This window comes from Heliangelus exortis, chromosome 18, assembly GCF_036169615.1.
Source record: "Heliangelus exortis chromosome 18, bHelExo1.hap1, whole genome shotgun sequence".
Classification (NCBI taxonomy): domain Eukaryota; kingdom Metazoa; phylum Chordata; class Aves; order Apodiformes; family Trochilidae; genus Heliangelus; species Heliangelus exortis.
Window position 1 is genome coordinate 11,197,901 of NC_092439.1, and position 21,654 is coordinate 11,219,554.

Sequence of the window (21,654 nt, forward strand, 5' to 3'; positions counted from 1 at the left end):
GTGGTTTAGATCACTTTCAAGTTATTAAAAGAACATAAATGGCAAAATAAGAACAGCACATGTTAAATAGTCCACTGATGTTAGATTTAGTACATAAAAAAATCTTCTCATCTCAGCCTTTAATTTCCTGTGCAGCTGAATGGTTTGGTTTGTTATTTTTTCTAAATGAAGGGCATAATTTCTATTGTCATCCAGAATTCATAAAGACACTCAATCAAGTAGCAAAGGACAAAAATTAAAGTTGACTATTCTCAGAAAATATGTACATATTTTTCAATTAAACAGGTGCCCTTCTATGAAGATTTAAAGAGTTTAATTACTTCTTACTGTAAAGGCAAGAGGGGGAAGAGTCAAAGCCCTTTATTTCTGCACATTGTTCCAAATCATGACCAATGAGTGCTGATTGCCTTTCCAAAATGCACCAGGCTTATTCACACAGCTTAGTAAATTCTACTGGCAGAAGGTTTTAAATCAGTACCAAAACCAGGATGAGTATTCATTAGAAAAAAAAAAAATCTATAGCATTAATAACCTGTATTTAATTTGTTTAAAACAACACATTATAGAAGTTAATGATCAAAACCTATAAAGTCTTTATCACCAACACTCATTTAAATTAAATTTCCTACAGGGAAATTACTTGGGGACCAACAGAATTATTTACATCAATATGTTGAAAGCAGACTGGGGTGATAAAGAGGATAAATCACTAACACACAGTGCCTGAATAGAGGTTTTTATGAAATATTAATGGAATCAATCCTTATCACAAAAGCCTAACGTGATATCAATTTCCAGTATCACTTGAGGAATTCAAGCCTTTTTAAGAAATGGCAGAACTGTCTAATTGTCTTATAGTTGATCAATCATAGCTGTGCTTTTTAGGAAGAAATACATAGATGTGCAAGTTACTCATGTTATGGTATACCACACCTAATCTGATAGAAAGCAGTGGATTTTACATCAGAATGCTCAGGGCTGCTTAGTGCAGCAAAATTTTTAAAACATCAGAATACAAAATGAACAACCCACCTTGTGATAGTGGTTTTAATTTCATATCTTTAAGTATGGCCAGTGAAAATGGTAATGAAAATACACACACGTACTCACTTATATCTCCCAGCTGTATTTTCCTTTTGGTTCTAAAATTTGTTGCTATGTTATTTAAAGCTTAAACAGTGTTACAAGTAGCATGAGAAAGAAATTATTTCAGCTCTATGGAGATTTATTATACCTTTTAATTGACTGAAAACGAAGCATTCCAGAAAGTCACATCTAAAAACAAGGAATAAACTTTCATCCTAACAAGTACCTAATTATTAGCTTAAATAATTCTAAACATTTTGGTGGCTATCCTTAGTTATCTGGAGCTTAATCATCTACTGTCTACACAATACAGAACAGGGATAAGAAGTATCATTCCATTGGTGCAATCTTTGGCTTTACTCTCTTCTGGGAATAAAACTCATCTATTAGTGGAATCTTATTACATATGTGCTCTGGAACACTTTTATGTTGGATTCTTTCTGGTTTAAAGTTTATTGGTAAAATTATGAAGTGATGGAAGCCAATATCAACTATCAACAGACATTCCACATAATAAAGCAAAAAAGAAAAAGAAAAAAGAGACAGTAAGTAATTCTAATTTTCTTTGCTGAATTATTAAGCCCTCATATTTGGTCATGCATCAAATCCCATAAATGCTGTAATTTGCACTACACACAGAAACATTTAACTTCTCTTTTATCAGAAAGAACACTAGAGTTTTACAAGTAGAAAGGAGTAGTGACTCAAAACCAAGAGCTGCCAGATGCCACTATTATTAATCATATTAATTAGATGATCTACTTCGAGCACATGGGCTACTGAAATTATTTAAATCATTAGCTCATTTTCTTGAAATATTTGAAAAGTAAAGAACTTCCAAATTCACAGACATCAGGATCCATGTTTTACAAGGAAAGTGCCTTATGGTGAAAAATAGAAATATTAGACTGTAAAATGTATAAAACTTCAGCAGGTGTTATCATTTTAGGGAAAGCAAATTCCAAGCTAAAATTATAACCACCCCTTTCAAAGTAGAAAAAAGAAAAATAGTACATTTTCAATTGTGGTTTTTACTTAGTACCTAATAATATTCACTTCTTTACACCACAAAATTATCTGCCTCAAAAGTGTATTCAGACACACTGTTTTCATATGAAGTCCTTTTGGCTCTACAGTCACAATAAATCATAGCTAAAAGTATTTTGATCTTCACTAATCAAACAACAAAAGACATCCTAAGGAAAAGAGTTCCTAATGATTACTCAGTGACCACATATTTACTGTCTGGTCAGATTCCTGTGTAATTTAATGTATCAGCACCAAAACTCAGTTACCCAAAGAGGCAGAAAACATAATACACATTCTTTGAAACATCTTTGCAGAGTGCTGGTGCTTTGCAGCAAACAAGGATGGCCTTAGCACTGAGTGAGCATGGTTTGTTTGCACAGCTCTGACTTCCAAGTTTTCAAGATAGATATTGCCACGTACCAGGCTGACTAATGGAATGGTCCAGTTAAAGCAACTGGTACATTCAAATTAAGATTCATGAGACAATCCATGCATATGAGTTTATGAATCTGCTCTAAAGCAGTTTTGCTTTCCATTGCCCAGAAAGCAAAGCCATTCTTTAAAATAACAAATCCAACCATCTGAGTTAAATTTCTAAACTTGAACCAAAGAAACTTGCATAATAGATGGAGCCTTCAGCTGGGCTCCAGTGAAGGTTGCAAATATTTCATCAGTCTGCTATAAAGTTTATAAACACTTATGGCTTGGATCCAAGACACATGTCCTAACACCTACAGATCTCCCCTTCCAAATCAGAGCACTTAACAAGGATCTGCAGATTAACTATGATCACTTCACCAGAAAGCTTCTGGCTCATATTCAAGCTGGGCTTAATAGTCCATGAATGATGCAATGAGAAGCTGAATAAACTGTCAAGAAAAACAAACAGTGAGGGTATTAACAACTGGAAAAACAACCAATGAGAAGGCAATAATTTAAAAATAACACATCAGAGAATAGATTCTTGTATTGGGACACAACTACTTAACCCAACTAACTAGGCAGCAGCATTGCTTCAAGAACCTAAGCCCACTTTTTGCAGTTCCTAACCTGTCCTGTACTGAAGTAGAAAAGAAGAAAAGCTGAAACTTACTACAGATCTGTGATGCTTCCAACTTCTAAATATTCACTGTCATAATACAAAAAAACAGAAATTATGGGAGTCTGCTTGTTAACTTTGATAAACCACACCCTACCCAAGTTTAATCTGAATCTGGAAAGAGTAGAGGATGTTTTAGAAGAAAATTTTAATCTATGTTAATATTATTATTGAACCACACTGGAAGTTTCTTTCAAATCAATGCAGTAAGCAGACTATGCAAACTTACTGAGAACCAGCATTCAATAGCTTAGCTCTTTAGGGTATAAAACATGGAAAATTATGACATTTAAACAACTGAGGTTTTCGGAACAGCTTGTGCTTTAAAATAAGGGGCTTATCTTAGGAGCTTTCAGCATCTGAAATACAGCAAACCATGATCCAGCAGGGTGAGAGCAAGAAGAAAAGAAAAGAAGGAGAAAGCACAATGGAGTGACAGCAAGGCTCATGGTGCATAGCAATAAAAAAGTTTACATTAGCAAATCCACTGCAGATTTGCCTAATGTTTTCAGCACATGAAAATAAGGCAGGTTCAGCAGGCAGCAGCAATAAATCCATAAAATAAAAATACTCTGCCAGTGAAAGAACATAAAAGACTCCTAGCAGGCATTAATAGATCTGTGCCACTTTTCCTCAACTGGAGCTGTCCTGAACTGTGAACTCAGACTTTAGTTTTGCAAGCTGACACAGGCCACATTCAAAATACTCTACATTTTATCCATCTATGGTAACAATGCATGGAGAAAATAAATCTGCCTGTAAGCTTTCTGTAATAGCCAGAATCAGAAAAAAAATTTGACTGCATCTTTCTCCATCCAAAAGCTGTATCAGCACTTGCTAGCTGTGCTTCAGACACCCCAGCTCAGCTCACACAAGCTGGAGCTAAAACAACAGAAGTATCTTGCAGACACATCTCAAAATCATTCTCTTTAAAGTCCATCTGACCTGAAAAACAATATACATACATTTCTGTAACCTGTATATGCATGCTGACTTCTCATTAGTTGAACAACTTAGAACAGATAAACTCTTGGGAACTCTGACATCACCTGGAACCCACCTTCCCTCACATCACACTAACAGAAGACAAAGGCACAATTAAATGATTCCACAATTATGGGTAATACTCCAGGTTTGTCTTTTATTTCCCTTCAATCAACTTTTAGAGCAATGGAAAGGACAGAACGGTAGTAGGAAAATGAAGGGCAACACTTTAGTTTTTACCCAAAATGAGACATGAGGAGGGGAGGGAAATCAGTAAAAGCCAAGAGAAACTGAGAAAGACAAGACAGTTAAGTTTTCAGAACAGTAGTAAGTGAATAATTACCATTAACACAAGGTCTGTAAACCAGGGCATAATTCAAATCTAAAGTCTTACCTAGTCAACAGCAGACAACCATAAACCAAATCATTTTTACTATAGCCACATTTGAATAGACTTAAACAGAGGGAGTAACCTGGTAAGAAACCAGAGTGAGGACAGAGCTAATGACATGTCTTAGAGCAAGACAGACAAGCTTGAACTTGATGCAGTTTAACAGGAGAGCCAAGAAAGGGATTTTTTTTTAAAACAGATGATGTAGTTAAAGCAGAAGGTAAAATGTGGATTACTTACATGGAAATAAGGAAGAGGAGGGAAAGTGCTACAGAGCTTTAAGAAGTTATTATAACACTGCAGAAAGACAAAGCCTCTTAACAGGAGGCTCTGAAAATCCTAAGTGAAAGGGAACAGGTCTTCAGCATTTTAGGGGAAGGGGTTGCAAACTGCAGGCACAGCTAGAATTTGAAGAGTAAAAGAAAGCAGCAGAGACCCTGTCCCAGGAGCTCTCCCATTTCAGGAGGAGATGGTAGCCACAGGGCAGACAGAACCAACATCAGTAATGTCACAGCAATCCACACTTGACAGTACAACATCCACCAGTTCCCAAGGAAAGAGACTAAAGCACAACAATGTCTGAAAATTACATGGGCCTCAATTGCTGAGAAAGCACTCTATGCCACCTCATGTCTCACCTGGGACAAGCTGTACCCAAGACAGACACGCTGGGAAAAGGCATGGTTATGGAGTGTCCTGGTGCCCCCAACATGAGGATCTGACCTCAGTTCTCCACTGTGATTTTCTTCAGCAAATGATTACTCCTTATCTAACATTAGGAGTAAATGAAACCCCTCACAGGAGCTGAAAACCTGAAGTAAATTTTGAAAAGGCTCCCATCCTCAGCTTTATCTGCAATGCAGTCATCTCAGCACTGTAGAGAGGCATTTAAAAGTCAACAGGACTGACTGTTTTGTGTAAGTGTCTTTAACTTTAAATGTCTCTCCACAGCATGGGAGAAAGATGTAGTCTATTTTCTGAAAAAAAAAAAAAAAAAAAAATCTAGAAATCAAATATGTATTAGTACCAATTTACTAAGTGCTCAAATTTATGCTAATTTTCTGCAGGAAGATGCCCTTCAAATGAATTGCTGGACTCATGAAACTGGTTTAACAATGTCATAAATCATACACTTGACAAAAATAACGGCATAAAAAGTGAGACTAAATATAATCTACACCTTATTTGAATAGATACTATCCAACAATTTGTTATAATTCAAATATTAGCTGACATTCAAGTTCGAACATAAATCACTGTATTAGTTGACTGTTTTAAAAATAGCTTCTGCATTGCCCTTATTTCTGATTTAATAAATTTTAAATTTGCATCAGGAAGAAAATTGCAAATTTACGCCTTCCAAATTTTCTGCCAGTGCTTCAAGTTTTTTTTCTGGTTCACATTTCTCAAATTATCAAGTAAATGCTGTGCAATCCAAGACCATTTCTAGAACCATCCTTTAAACTGCAGTATCTATTCTAGTCAAGGTTTCCTTTATGTACACTAAAAATAAGAGTATTTCTCTTTAGGCTCAATTTCAAAGACACAGTTTGTTTCCATATTTAATTTGCAAAACCAACTTATTAGGAGTGGTTCAGCATTACAGGGTGGTTCTTTGATGTACATTTTACTGGATACTCTAGACTCCTAAACACACTCAACTCCTGAGGTATAAATGGTAATGGAAAGAAGAGAAGAACTGATCATCATTCAGGAAACCAAGTCAGTGCACATTTCTAATTACAGAACAATTTTGTTTCCCAACACACACATGCACAGATTCCTCTAAAAGAAAAGAAATAACGAACTATGTTCCAAAAATAAAGGAACAAACTGCCCTTTCATGCTGACATCCTCAGAATACTGGAAGTAAAAAAGATTTTACATCTGAATCTCCAGTTACACTAGACATTTTCCTTTTTTATGATGAAGAATTAGGTAGAAAATAGCAGCTAAGAGAATAGTAACACAACTTGATGTAACTGGTTCTGCTGGCCAAATATCTATGTCATTAGAACAACTACAATTACATTTCTGTGCAAAAGAGCCTGAAATACCAGATAGCAGAAAATAAACAAGAAGCATTATTCAAAGTTTCAGCCAGAATTAATTAGAAAAGTAATCCACATCACAGCTATTGGTTTGCATCACAGGCAGTTTATACTTTTGTCTGCTTTTAAGGACTCTTTAATAGAGAACATTACCAGCATGCTCACATTTTTCCTCACTTTCCTCTTTTCTGACAGAATGATTTATAATTAATTGTTGCAATCTGCCACCCATTCACCTGATTTCACCCTCACCAGCAAGTGTAACCCCAGCCACGCTTCCAGTGTGGAAAGAGACCTGGAGAGCCAGAAGGGAAGGTGGGTTAAGCCAGCCAGAAGTGACACACCTGCCTAAAGACTGCAATACCCAACAGAGCTCAGCATCAGTGACACTCACATGTACCACTGGCACCAGTTCCACAAGTGCCCAACTTAACTCTGGGGCAGCACCAAGATGTTCAGTTTCACAGCTGAGCTGTAGATGAGAAGGGTTCTGTCAACCTACTGGCCACCTGCTCAGGGCTCAGGTTTTTTATTCCCAGCTCAGACATGACAAAATAAGGGAGACTTAAAGATTTCTTGCTCACTAGAGTGAGAAAAAAAAAGGGGAGGTAGGAGATCAGGCAAAGAGAACAGACTTGCCATACCAGAGGTATTTTGTAAGCAAAGCCTTCTTATCCAGCTCCATTTTTCTAAGGAAACAGAGAGAAGTCACTCAGGACCATTCCACACCTTAATCAACATCTCTCATGATTTTGTGCTTCTGTCTTCTGGAAAAAATAGAGAGATGGTCACCTTGCAACCTGCCTCATCTTTAGCAGCTTTCCTATCATTGTCTTCTCAGAGAGCAGCCTGTACTTAAGATTTATTCCCTGCAAGCAAAACTCTTTTTTCAAGTTCAGTCTTGCTTAATGAGTTACTTTTTATTATGTGAAGGTTTTTAATGTGTTGTTTGCTCTGTCAAGCCCAAATAACTGCTGACATTCTCATCATGAAGTTCCTTAGAAAAAGAGGTGGTTGGTTGTTTTTTTTTTTGCTTAAGAGCAATCTTTACATTTGCCTGTAAATCAGTTATATCATGCTCAAAACATTTTAATATAAAAATAGCCTGCCCACATTTTACAGACTGCAGAAAATAAAATATATAAAACTGTCTTCAGACTCTGATCATTCCCTCTCTTACTTAAATATGAATTTAATATACTCCTTTTTGGATAAAAAGGAGATAGCTAGGAATTGCTAGATAACTTCTTCACTATTTCTTTTCAAGTCCTGAACAAGGAATTACCCATGTAAAAGCTGACTGATCTCCCTCTCCTAACATGATAGCTACATTGTTATAGACATATACAAAAAATATATTAAAAAGCTCTCAAGCTTGAGAGGGTCCAGAGAATGCCCACAAAAATTATCAAAGCACTGGGAAATCCACCATATGAGGACAGGCTGAACTTAAAGAACTGAGTTTGCTCAGCCTGGAGAAAAGAAAGCTTTGAGGAGACCTTATTGCCATGTTCCAGTACTTAAAGGGTGGCTGCCAGGCAGATGGAGACTCCCTTTTTACAAGGAGTCACACGGAAAAGATGAGGGATAATGGGCCCAAGTTACTCCTGGGGAGACCCCAATTTGACTTCAGAAGACAATTTTTCACTATGTGAACAGTCAGACATTGGAATCATCTCCCCAGAGAAGTGGTGAATTACTCAACAGAGTAATTTTAAGACAGCCTGATGAGCTGTTGGGCAATGTACCTAAACTGTGTTTCTACCTAGAAAAGTTGGACCAGATGAACCTTGATGTCCCATCTAACCTGGCATTCTATAAGTCTACAGTTCTCTAATAAAAATCAAATGATATGGGGAAAAGCTTCTAAGAGCACCTGGAATTTAGTACACCACGTTTTTGCATTTATTCTGTCGATTTTTGACAAAAACTCTGCCTTCCCTTTTCCCCTACTCTTCTCTCTACAGGTGAAAGGGAACAGCTCTGAACCAACAATGGGGAAAAAAAAAAAAAAAAAAAAAAAAGTTTTGCTTACCTGATATAGTTATTTAAAAATGCAACTGTGAATCCCTGTCAAACACATGCATACTGCTGAATATCCAGAAGAGCAATATTAAATAGTTATCTATGACTTTAACAGTACCAAAGAAACCAATAATGCAGTTTTTGTTGTTAGTATCGATTGCTATTTGCCAGACCTCATTATTTCTCAAAAATTTCATTCGCTAAACTTGACAGACTGTGCTACAAAATTGTCAGATTATGCTACACAGAAAACTCAGTAACAGTCTTGTTTCTTTAAAAGCAGTGTCTCCGAACACTCTACAACACAGAAGCGATCAAGATTTATTCCTTCATCTCAAACTATGGCAGAATTTATTATTTTTTTTTAAGAAATGCACGCTCATTAAAGACCAAAATTTGAAGTGGGCAGCAGCTGCCTCCTCAGAGGAAAAGCAGCAGCTTAATGATGAAAAATCCTTTCACTTTCCACATTTAAGCACTGGCAGTTTGCTACTTATTTTAAGTTATTATAGGTTACTTACAATACTGCTATGACAGGATGGGATCTGCATGACTGCATTTGAAATCAACTGCACACATAGAATTGACTCATCTTGAATTCCCAAGTTTTCACTCTCCCCACTGGATAGCTTCCCCCCTTTTTTTAGCAGACAGAAAGCATATAACAAAATGTATGATTCCAAGGAAAATCAGCCTAATATTGTGACCATGGTTTCTACCAGCCTCCCTAGAAAATAAATCCCAGTATTACAAAGGGCTGCAGAAGGCTCTGATACAGGTGGAACCAAAGAATAAACCCTGATAAACCCTAAATACTGCTTTGCTGCTTTGAATGTGACTGTTGAAAACTGTAAGATCTCTCAACTATGCAGAACACCCAGGTCTTGAACCCTATGTGTCAGAAACAAGATGATTCTTTCTAAAAAGGAAGTTTCTGAAGAGTATGACAGTGCCCCAGCAGAACTCCAACTTCCTTACAGAAACACCAGGACTTGGTCCATAGCTGACACAGGGTTGGATTTTCTGTTACCTGATGTTTCCATATGAGGAAAGAGATGTAACTCCTCCTATTCAAAATAAGTCCTCCTACTCAAAATTAGTTTTGAATGTATTTTTGAGACAAAAACAACCTATGACCATTTTCTAAAATGGCTCCAATCTGCTATTATCCACATGGAGCTGAAAGCTCTGGCCTCTCTTGTAAAATGTGGCTAGGATACTACATCTCTTTCCTTTTCTCTTTGCCAAAGAAAAACTTGTAAGGCTGAACCATCTTCTCCTCTAGCAGCCTAAAGCAAAGAGAAATAGCAAATGTTCTTACAGAAAAGGTCTCTTGCCATACCAGGGTAACTGGGAATGAGACACGAGCACAGCTTTTACAAGCTCTCCCAGATAAAACTTTGTGTTTAATCTCTACTGATTAAGTTTATGAAAATCAAATCATAAAAGCATATTTTCAAAGACTTTTGAACAGACTTCCTTCTCCACTAGAGGACATATGAAAGAAAGACATTATGACATGAGGCAGGTGATAAAATACAAACTTCCTGGCAAATACCATTCTACCTGCTACGAGATGACACCTACCAGGTTTACTTGCATGTTTGGCTGCTGTTTAACCACCAATACTCACTTCATATTTCCTGCTACTTATCCTAAAGTACAGGAATCATAAATGGCAACATTTCTATAATAAATACCAAATCTGTAAAAAAAGACAATCAATTACTTGAGGAAGAGTTTTTCAATCCCCTGGGGTGTTTTCTACAACTGATATCTGGATCAGATCTCTGATGCTGTGCCATAAAAGAAACAACAATTAACTTATCAATCTTAACATAAATTATATTAATCAATAAATTTTGTTTAAAAATGGAAAAGCTCCCAGGAAATTCCAACCCTGAATTGCATGAATACCACAAATGAGTTACAATATGGCCCAGAAACACCGATCCCCAGGTGAACTGATTTAGGCAATTCCATGATTCACAGCCAACCAAGACATTTTGCCACCCTCAGTGATGGAGTTTTGGAGACTGACAATTCTGATTGCTCAAAAATTAATTTTGTCTACATAAAAGACAAAGTTTCCTGAAAAAAAGAACTTTTCCAGAACTCTGTTCAAGACTTTTATTCTATCCTTCATATTTGATTAATGTCTCTGTCAAAAAAGAAACTCTACATCATGCATACTGGCCCTTCCCACAACATGGATATAACAAACCAATTATGATAAACAGTACTCTCACTGCCTATTTATTTTACTGGAAAAAATCCACTCACCAGAATACAACAACTAGAGTGAAATAAAAGTCTCAATTCAGTCCTGTGTTAGTAAATTAAATTTCTCCCCAGACAGAAACAAACATGTTACTATTCTGAAGAAAAGTTCTGCATTGAGGATGTGTAAAATGACTGAAGGAATACTCATCTTACACAGCTGGAGCTGTCAAGTTATCAGTGGCTGTACACAATGTAAAGAATTTCTCTTTATAGTACCAGTACAAAAACAGTCACAAGTCAGAATGACTCAGTGATTAAAGAAAATAAGTCCACCCAATTCTACATACATAAAATAGGATCTAATGATCTCAACTGCATACCACAGGAACTCGTTATCTAATCTGAAAATTATTAAACACAGGCTTTATTGAAATGGAGAATAACTATTTGAAAACACATAAGAAACACAGAGGAATGGATTAAAAAAAAGTTAACAACAGGGATCCAGAAGTTCAGGAATTCAGTCTCTCTCTTTTCAGAACAGAAAGTTGAGGACTTGGAACTCGCTGATGAGACCTTCACTCTGTCCAGAAGGTCACTGGCAAAAGCAGGGAGTTGGTAGTAATCTCTGGTGATTTTGATCTGAAGTAGTAGGATTGAAAATGTATGTATTTGACTAATGATCTAACATACTTCTGAGAAAAGAAGCCTTTTACATCAGCTGCCATTCATTGAATTTCCACCATCTTAAATTTACAGCTTATTCATGCCTACTATCACAAAAAAGGTGAGAAAAAACAGAAAGGCTGCCAGACTTCAGCATCCTTCAAAGTTAGGCCAAAGGACAACACCTCCAGAGTTAGGCCAAAGGACAACACCTCCAGAGTTAGGCCAAAGGACAACACCTTCAGAGTTAGGCCAAAGGACAACACCTTCAGAGTTAGGCCAAAGGACACCCATGAGCAGTCACAGTGATTGACCTCTCAATGACTAAATCCGGTTTCGTTAAAAGCTTTCTGCTACCTTTGCCAAGACAGCCTGGTAGTGCTACAGAGATACAAATATGCAAGTAAGTGCAGGAATTTATTTCCAGAAACACAGAAAAGTGGTTAAATGAACACCACACAGAACCACTTGAGTTCCTACTCATAAATGACTATCAGGGCATTCTGCAAAAACTAACCCATACCACTGTATATGCTGCAGCTTATAAAAAGTATTTGCCAGGTTCATTCTCTAGATATGAACATGGTAATAATTAACTTATTCTCTTATTCTACTCTTCAAATGTCTTCCAGAAAGATGAGTAATAGCACAAAGCTCCTCTTCCTGCTCTGATTTTCCCCTCCCTCTGTTATCATTGCAGCATGAAAGGCAGGGACTTCAGGTTTAGACACAAGAAACAGAGATTCCATTCCTTTATTAAGGTGTGCCAGAAACCTGAGATCTTTCAGTCAGAAGTATTATAACACATTCCCTCTAATTATTACACAATATTACAGCCTTCAACTACAGCGGGAACAGTAATTTCATGGTTAGAACCCTACCCATTCACTAGAAAACTGTTAGACAAATATCACTCTCAGAGGGAAGGTTTCTTAACATAATGAGATGTGAATCAAAAAGATAAACCAACAATAAGCTTATATGGTTAAGCTTTACTGCAATGCTATCTTTTATCACCTTTCTACATATGTACTTTTTTGTCAATTTTCTTAAAATGACAGTGAAAGTATTTTTATCTACCTTATGCAATTCTGCACTAAAAGAGTTAAAATTACTTTTATTTCTAGAAGTCTGTATAATTCCAGTTTTCAACACTGTAGAGAACTGGTTCCTAGTAAATAACTGAAATATCTTAATACATAACTCTAAAAAAAAAAATATCTCCAGGGTTACAACTTCATTTTTCCAGTTAGAAAAACTCTTACAATATTTGCTATGTTTAGAAATAAAAAAAATACTCACTAAGTAAATGCAAACCCAATTATAAAGTCAGGCACAAAGCATTCTAAAACTGTATTTATGCTTTTCACCTTCTTAACGCTCTGATTTCATAATTTTTTTTCACAGAACAAAGAAACGGAAACAAAAATCTGTTAGCACAAAGCATCGTGCTACAGCTCCATATGCAAGTGCATTAAAACATAAAACTTAAACCACGAGATACCTGCATGGCACCTGGAAGAATGGATATCCCGGCAGAGAAACAGAGTTTGAAAATCCAGACTGACTTGACATTGCCTTCAGGTATTGTATCCACTTAAATCGCTTCTATATTCCATATGCTAATTCCTTGCACAAAAATAGTAAATAAAATAAAATGTTAAAAGTATGTATGTATCCATCTGTACCATTTGCTCACAGGTAACTAAGAAGAACCCCAGCGCATATTCGGAGGTCTCGAAGATCCTGTCTGAAATCAAACTGCTTCCTCGGTAGTGAAATTCCTGAAAGCCAACACCCCCATGACATCACACACGACAAAATCATCACCACGCAATTGTTTCAGTGAAGCAAGGCCAGCCCGGCGGTTTGGACTCGAGATGAAACCCTGCACCGCATTCTTCTTGCGAGCCCTCGGTGCCTTTCCGGCTGGCGAGAGGCTGAGCTCTCCCTGCGCTCCCCGAGCAGCCCGGCCCTGGCTGGCAGCCAGCAACCAGCACAACTTCGTGCCAGTGCCGCAAATCCCTCCCAGCAGCTCACCGAGAGCCAGACTGCAGGTGAACCGCGGGTTTAGCCTATGACAAGAATTTCCTTGAAAACACACGAGATCCGTGACCTTGAATTCAGGGACACAAACGCCTTTTAAAAATTTCGGTTGGAGGTACAAAACGTGTTGCTGTCTGAACGGCAACAGCGCTGCACAGCACAGTGGTACAAAAAAATATAATCAGACTGAGTTCTCCCCTGCAAAAAAAGAGCCCTACCCATGCTACACCCCTCTCAGCAATGGGAAAAGCAGGTGGGAAGGACAGCAAACAGAATCTTAAACCACATTATTTAAGCTACTGAATACAGAAATAAAATTATGTGCATGCATTCATACTCATACTACAGCTTAAGAAATATAAAAGGTGAGATTTCTTTTGATACACAGTACTATGGTGAGTTACGTGGAAGTTTTTTTGGCCTTTTTCAGAAGAAAAGACAACTGGAAAGAAGGAAGGCCTGAGCAGGCAAAGTACAGCCCAGTGGCACAACCAATGTCAAGCAGACTGAAATGATCATCTGCCTACACTGCTCTTAAAGGTGCACAGTGACCCCACGTGAAGTGTGGCAAAATATCAAATAAAGCACAAGTAAAATTATTCCATCATCTGTGTTAGCTACACTGGAAAACATTAAGATGTTAAATTTAATACCTCTACCCTGTGATACATTATTTATCTATCATATTGTTTTGCTTTGTTTCTCAGGTTTGGAAAAAACCTGAACTGATTTCATTTGGTTTATCTCAAGTTTGCCGTGACATCTCAGTCATTAGAAAAATGGTGCAAAAGTGCAACTGTTCTAGGTACCTCTTGAAGTCTGACTTAAAGAAACAGGGGCTTGTTCTTCTACCTTTAACACATCCTAAATTTAAAACTAAATCTGATCTCAGTGAAATGTTCAGTTTCTTGTCCAAACAACTGAACTTGCTCTATAGTGTTTTAACAGCACTGTGATGTTTTACATTGCCTTATACCTCCAGGTGTAAAAAAAATAAAATTGAGAAATATGGCAACAACATTTCAAATGAAGATGAAATAGTAGAGGAAAAAAACAAGCAAACAAACAAACAAAAAAACCACAATTGCAGAGTACAGAATAAGGGCTTGGTACTCAAAAAATGGGAATGTTTATCAGTTAGCTCTGCACATGCTCACACAGAGCTCAGTCACTGACTATTCCCACCAGCTACAACTTCAGGAATCCCAGGTCATTTTACATAACAAATGAAATTTACACTTGCACACAGAATAACAGGCAGATACCATCAGTCACTGAATATGGCACCAATTTTTGAAGTTCTGTAAAAATGCCAGGATAACACAAAGAGAGCACAGTTTGCCCACACAAGTAATTTTTTTTAAGCCCAATTGATCCAAGAGAACCAAACAAGCTTCTGGGCATGTTATTTTGCAGAACTTTTTTATACCTCTCCTGGCTATTAAGATAAAGCTTGAAAATGCAATTCAAGCACAAATGATCTCCTGGTATCAGCTGACTTTTTACAAGGAGATTTGAAAAAGCAGTTTTTACAAACAGAATCTCTTTCATGTCTAATACAGAGCATTTATTCCAAAACCCATGAAACTCAAAACCTACATAACTAACAGCAAAAAAAAAAGTCTGGGTGCATGTGAGAGGAAGGGAAAGCTCTATCAGGTCTGAGCCCCCTTTCCCTGCCACCTCACCGGGGATTTAGGATTCCTACTGTCAGCTTTCACCCCTACAGCCACAGCTGCTGAAGGCCACACAAGCCATTCTGCTACACTGCTGGGGTTGGACCTGATGAGCTGTCTATGTGTGCACATCCCTATAGCACTTACATTTCTATCCTATATATTTTCTCGGTTTTTTTAATTTTGTGCCTCCTTGATTCTGATAGTTACAGCATTAACACATCCAAGCAGCAATTCTCATCTCAGAATAATTCTTTTCAGCCCCAACCAGGATTTAGGGTGTTTCCATTTGATTTGCCAGCTGAAAAGGCTGTTAGTATCTGTTAGTCAGCAGATTATAGGCTTATAAACCAGGAGTCTTCAAGGCTGCCAGTGACTTGCCATGCCATTTTGCAGAAAACACTTAGTCCCTTAATGCCTAGCTTATCCACATAATAAGGAAAATACTGGCTGACAGAAAAGGAATGATGCGAGGTTAGAATTTTTTTTGTAATTAAGTATTGAAATCCTCTGATTAAAGATTTATGAAGGGATAAAACAGCTATAGCATTTGAGAAAAAAGATGTGTGGGAATATTCAGAATAGAGCTTTTTCTTTTTTTTTTTTAATCTCCTGCTCCTAGCTCTAACACAACAAAAGCATTATTACTGTGAAATTTCAATTTAAATATAAAAGCCATTTAAATTTTAAAATGTGGTGGAAACTACACAGTTTTGAAATGGAGGAGAAACATTATATGGCATCTAAAGATGGGGATAAGCAAGATGGCAATAGGCAGCCAAAAACTTAATTTAAAATTATCTCTACAGAAGCTTGATTGGTAAGCATCATACCAGTTTAGAGATATGGAAATAGGAAGGGAAAGTGTGGTATAAGAGGGAGAAAGAGGGAAGAGAAAATCTGGTAGGGACCAAAAAGCCTCCACACAATGATAACCAACACTGACCAACTGCCCCTTTTGTTCCTTTCCTCATGCAGGCTTCCTTACAGTACAGAACTACTCCTGGGATCCAGACCTGCTTGCCAAACACCACCTCCAATAAAAAAGGTAAAGTGGGTTTCATTTCAGCTGCACTCATGTTTGTTTGAGTTTTACTTCCCTGTTTTAATGCCAACAGACTTACTTAAAAATAACCACATTACCATTATTTGGCATTGTATGCCATGTAGTACTGAATTACTTTGCTGGAACAAAATTAAACAAAATAAGTTTGAGGTACAAATACTGCTGTGTTCCAAAATTTACAACGACCTTAATACTGAAGTAACTGATCTGTCAGTCACCACAGGATTTAATGCTGCAACTTGAAAAGGTATGCAGTACTTAAGTGAGGTGTGACTGCACTTCAAAAAGCAGTGATAGGCTGAAAGGCTTGAGAAAAGCAAGCTCATGACCACTTTCAGGTACTTCAAACAAGCAGCATCCTTTTAATTGTTCCAATTTAGAATAAAAAAAAGCAGAAACTCCTGAATTTTCATCTAAGCAAGATGCTACTTTAAGCCAAGACATAAAATTGCTCTTAGTTACTTAGCTACAGACAGAATGTAAAGATGCTCAAAGTCCAATCCCAGGACTGAGACTCACAAGGCAAACCCAAAAGTCATTCCAGCTACCAGCAGTTAACAGTGCAGCCTGCACAGCACCCACTGACCTTACACATTCCACTTCAAGTAAAAAATTCACACCATAAGTACTAATCACATATTGCCATTAATATGGAAAGCACATCTTCCTTGACTTTGTGCCCAAAGGTGGCACTCACACCTCCCTCTCTGCCTCTTCCCCTTTTCCTGGGAGCTGCCACTCCCCATGACCCTCTTCAAAGGCCACTTGGGAGTGATCATTCCATTCTCTGCTTATTGCACTGGGAAACACAGAGCCTCAATGTGCTGTCAGATTGCAGGTGTTCCTCACTTCAGTTCAAAGAAAACCAGAGAATCAAATTATATTCTCTCACTGTATGAAATAATTCCATCTTAAATCAGATGTAACTCTTCTAAACAAACAAACAAAAAGGCATTCAAGAAGACATGACATTTATATAAAAAAATACACAGAGCCTGAAATGGGATTAAGCTACTTGATCCTACTTAAAAATGAATTATAATGGATAGAGACAAAAATTCTTCCTGCCAAGTGACACGAAAACATCTCACAGAAAACTAACAAAAAGGATTGAATAATAAAAAATTTAGCCAAAGAAGGTTTAAAGTAACAAACTTTTTCTAAAAACAACAAGAAATATATCCTTTCTCCAAATATGGGTTCATGTAAACTGGACCAAAGTGATTTAGTAGTGATATTATAGGCAATTTATTTAATAACTTTGAATTTAGAAGGCAGGTTCCTCTCTACCATGACTGTAATAAGCCTTAATTTACTTTAGCTGCCAGAACACAGTGAATTTGTCCCTCCAACAGACACAACTCACTAACACAAATAAAAGCAATTCCAAATTTCAGCTTGCTGGCCCTCGAGGAAGCTCCAGATACACCTTGTAGGACTGCAGATAGGAAGATTGAGTCTATTTCTGATTTTCAAGATAAATGAGAGTCTTCCACATGACAGGACAGTGTCTTTTTTCACTTCAATGTATTTTATGTTAACAGCCTTGATGAATTTGTATCTGTCAGAATAACCTACTCAAAATTCTTACTATTAAGTAAACTGTAACTACACTGCCTTGTAATTGTGCAAACCACATCTCAGATTACAGAAAAATGTTACAATTAGGGACCAATTAAACACTGTCATTTCACTTTAAAGTTGGTAATTTGTATAATTTGACAGGCCTCTAAAGAATAAGAGTCAAAATAAACTGTAGTGTACAAACTCCTGAGAGGTCAGGGAGATAAAGGAAACCACTTCCAAAATAAGCTTTCCTAATTAAGGCTTCTGAACCAGAGCTGGCTTGCATTCAGTTAATATCACTGTTACAAGTAATCTGAAATATTCTTGATAAAATATTTTTAGTATCAACTCCAGCATATTGAAACCAGTTGAAGGTCATTATGAGGATGAAAACAATAAAGTTCCAACACAGAAAAGTAAACAAATTCTTTCCTAAAACTACACAAATTTTTTTGAGAACTCTGTAATTTAAATCAATTCAAGATTGTTTGTTTGTAACTCTCATCCTAAAGTATTCTAATCCAATCATTAAGAAAAAGAAACAAGCTATCTCTTGGTTCTTGTATTACATAGACTGAACCTTTACCTATTTGCCCCCAGAGGCACACCTGAAATACTAAAAGCAGGGTGAGAGTTTTTTAGTTAATAACAGAACTTTGGATACATAATGTTAATCAAGTTTATGTCATCCAAGCCTCCCTGAAGAAATATTTAATTTGCTTAATTAGACAGATGGCACTTCCTACTATACTTGTACTTGTTCACTGCACTCAAGAAATTTAATTTGTATAGCAAAACTTTACCATTTGCTGGGTCAATTCATGTGCCACCAAATGACAATCCAGCACTGCAAACTAAAGAGAAATCTAACATATTCTCTGAAATGTAAACACTTCATACTTGTCTTTTTAAACAGTTAACTCTTTAAACTCTTCATGCTGTGTTGGTATAAGAGCTCATGTAATTAATTTTGGCATATGCTTTAACCTCATGAAAAAAATAACACTAAGGAATCCTTTATATTCTGTTACATTCTTATTATTTCGACTCTCAGACACAATATTGAAGTGGAAGAAAATAAACTTCACCATCAAATGATAAAATACACAACACATTTGAAACCCATCCACACTGTTAGGAACTGAGCAAACCACAAAGAATTCTAAACTAGCAAGAATATTTATGGAAACACCAAAAAATTAAATAATACACATAGTGGCAGTGTGCAAGGTAACAGGGAAAACAGACCATCCCTTAAAACATTAAGTGACTTACACACACAAATAAAAAACAGTAATGATGTTCGATTACTTCTCTGAAGCCTGTGAAATTATTTATGTTTACATCTGCCTAACATCAGGTGCTTGGCTTTTTTTGTTCTTTTCCTAAGAACAATTAGGATAAAATGCAAAGGATAGAAACTCAAAGCTGGACAATGATACCTATGACTCTCCATTATAAGAAATACCTAGATATTTTCCAAGATCAGCCACTATTTAATTTGCAACTGAGCTTTTGATTGCTAAAGCAATTTCATTACTTCAGAAGGCATTACAAGTATTTCCTCTCTTCAACCCCCATAATAAAATCTGTTTTGAAATAAGGCAAACATTTATTCACTTGGATAAGAATTAATCATGAATTCGAAGGCAAAGTCCACAATGACCAAGAAACAATTCTACCCTTCTCATGAGGATCTTTCATAAAACTAGAATCTAAGTGCTGAGAAAAACCCAGTGTTATCAGTGGAATATACAGCATTCACTAATTATTCATAACTAACATTACTCAACTTTCAGGCAGGTATCCTTATCACAAAACAAACTTCAAAGAACATGGCACTAAATATACACAGCACATTTAAAGGTCCAGGATGGAAAACTCTAAAGAGCAGGGAAGAGATCAGTACAAAATCCTAACATTAATTCAGGCATTATAAAACATACAGGAAAACAAACAGGTTTTCTAGTGAAACATTACAATCTTTTTTGCAAGGACTGAATGCTGATACATACCTAAGATAATACTTTTTCATAGCACTGTTTACAGACTGTGTCGACTTCAGTCACTCATTACCCATTCTCATAATTAAGCCTGAAGCATTCATAAGCATTCAAAAGTGAAGCACAGTCATTAAAAAAGACCACGCTTGCCCTCTCCCCATTTGCTGAAAAAATCATTAACGCCTTCACTCCTCTCTTTCTGCCCAGGGGAAGAAAGAAAGGGGAGGGAAGAGGATTAGAGCAGAACACCGCCTACCTCACTGCCATCATTTCCTCCCTACGCGTTATCCACACACAGAAAAAGGACTAAAACTCTTCTCTAAGTCACTTCAGTCTGGCTTAAGAGAAGCAAACCAAAATTCACTCATTTTAAGTAACTGATGTAAGTTTGAACATTTAATGTCAGCTGACTGCATGCTGGTGTTGAAACCACTTTCTCCTGGCCATGCCCTAGCATGAACACATCCACAGAGTGCCATCGTTTCTTCACACTTCAAGATAAAGGCAACAAATTTAAATATCAATTATTGAGAAGCTATAATATTATATCTCTGATAATTTCTAGAAACAGGAAATTGATGTTTTAATAGAGCTTATTATTGTAATGAGCTCTCAGCATTAGTGACTGGAATGACAGCAGCTTTGCATAATGACGTCTGCAATCAATCACCCTCTGGGTTTCCTCCCATCTCGAAAAAGTTAACAATTTTGTAACATAAAGGCAAATTAAATACAATCTTTCAAGAAAATATCCCTCCTTAGATTAATTACTAAAAGCAAAGCAGAAACAGTGATTATAAGCAGGATTTTAATGGAAATAGTTAAGAAACTGAAGCACTTTTGAAATAGGTGGATTAAACCTGTAAATTTCTCCTCAGATGTATGAATTAGAAACTCTGCATTTTTATGAGATACTAGATTTACTGAAAGAGCCTAGAAGTGTTCCATGTACTTCAAAGTAACTATATTATCAGGAATTACTATATTGTATTATTAAACTGCCTTCAAAAAACTCCTTAACAGAAAATAACTTCTGGTCCAATCACTTCACTAAGTTGAAAATTTCTCTGTAACAAACTTCCACAGAATGCAAGCAGAATACATGCCATTTCTGTTCCTGGTAACTCTGTTCTGTCTCAACAATAATGTTAAAACAATTATCTAACGTGTTATGCTAATTTAAGTAGGTCACACTGTTTCTATCAGATCTGCCTTAAAGCTCTCCCTAATAAATGTAGTTGCAAGAGAAGTGTTTCCCTTACTGCACTCTAAGAAGTGCATTTAAAGTTATGTATTAGGCAACCTGCGGGCTGTGAGACTCAACACATTCTCTGCCACATATCCCAAAATACAGATGTTTTTTGGATTAATTTTGTTATGCTGCAGATATACACAGAAGCCTTTGTGAAAATAGCATCATTTACAGCCGAAATTCCGAATTTGGGAGGAAAAGGGGGCTGAAGGGGGTTATTATTTATCATGAAGCTGCTCTGACTTTACTCTCATCATTGAAATGATCTTTGCAGCCTTTATGATTCCCACTGCTCCCCATGCTGTGGGTGTGCTCAAAAGGGCAGAATGCAAAGTAGGACACAAAATGGGAAGCAGTCCATCTGTAGAGCTTAAGCAGACGTGAGCTGTATTTACATACAGTATTCATATAAAAATATAACTTTTGATTGAAATAAAATGCAGTGCAAACAATAAAAGGCAGAAGCACCGTGCACTTTTTATTACCGGATA

At 36.7% G+C, this 21,654-nt stretch overlaps 1 protein-coding gene and 1 long non-coding RNA gene across 4 annotated transcripts in view; one reads left to right on the forward strand and one right to left on the reverse strand.

Moving 5' to 3' along the window:
• The window catches only part of PLEKHA7 (pleckstrin homology domain containing A7), a 118,133-nt gene that overhangs the window by 70,001 nt on the left and 26,478 nt on the right, over nt 1–21,654 (reverse strand). The window lies entirely within an intron of this gene.
• LOC139804450 (uncharacterized) lies at nt 13,527–16,324 on the forward strand. Of its 2 annotated transcripts, XR_011729393.1 has the most exons (3): nt 13,527–13,611; nt 14,031–14,140; nt 16,255–16,324. It is a non-coding gene; the product is annotated as an uncharacterized lncRNA (long non-coding RNA). The 2 variants fall into 2 exon arrangements; XR_011729392.1 differs by lacking the exon at nt 16,255–16,324 and having other exon boundaries at nt 14,031–14,196.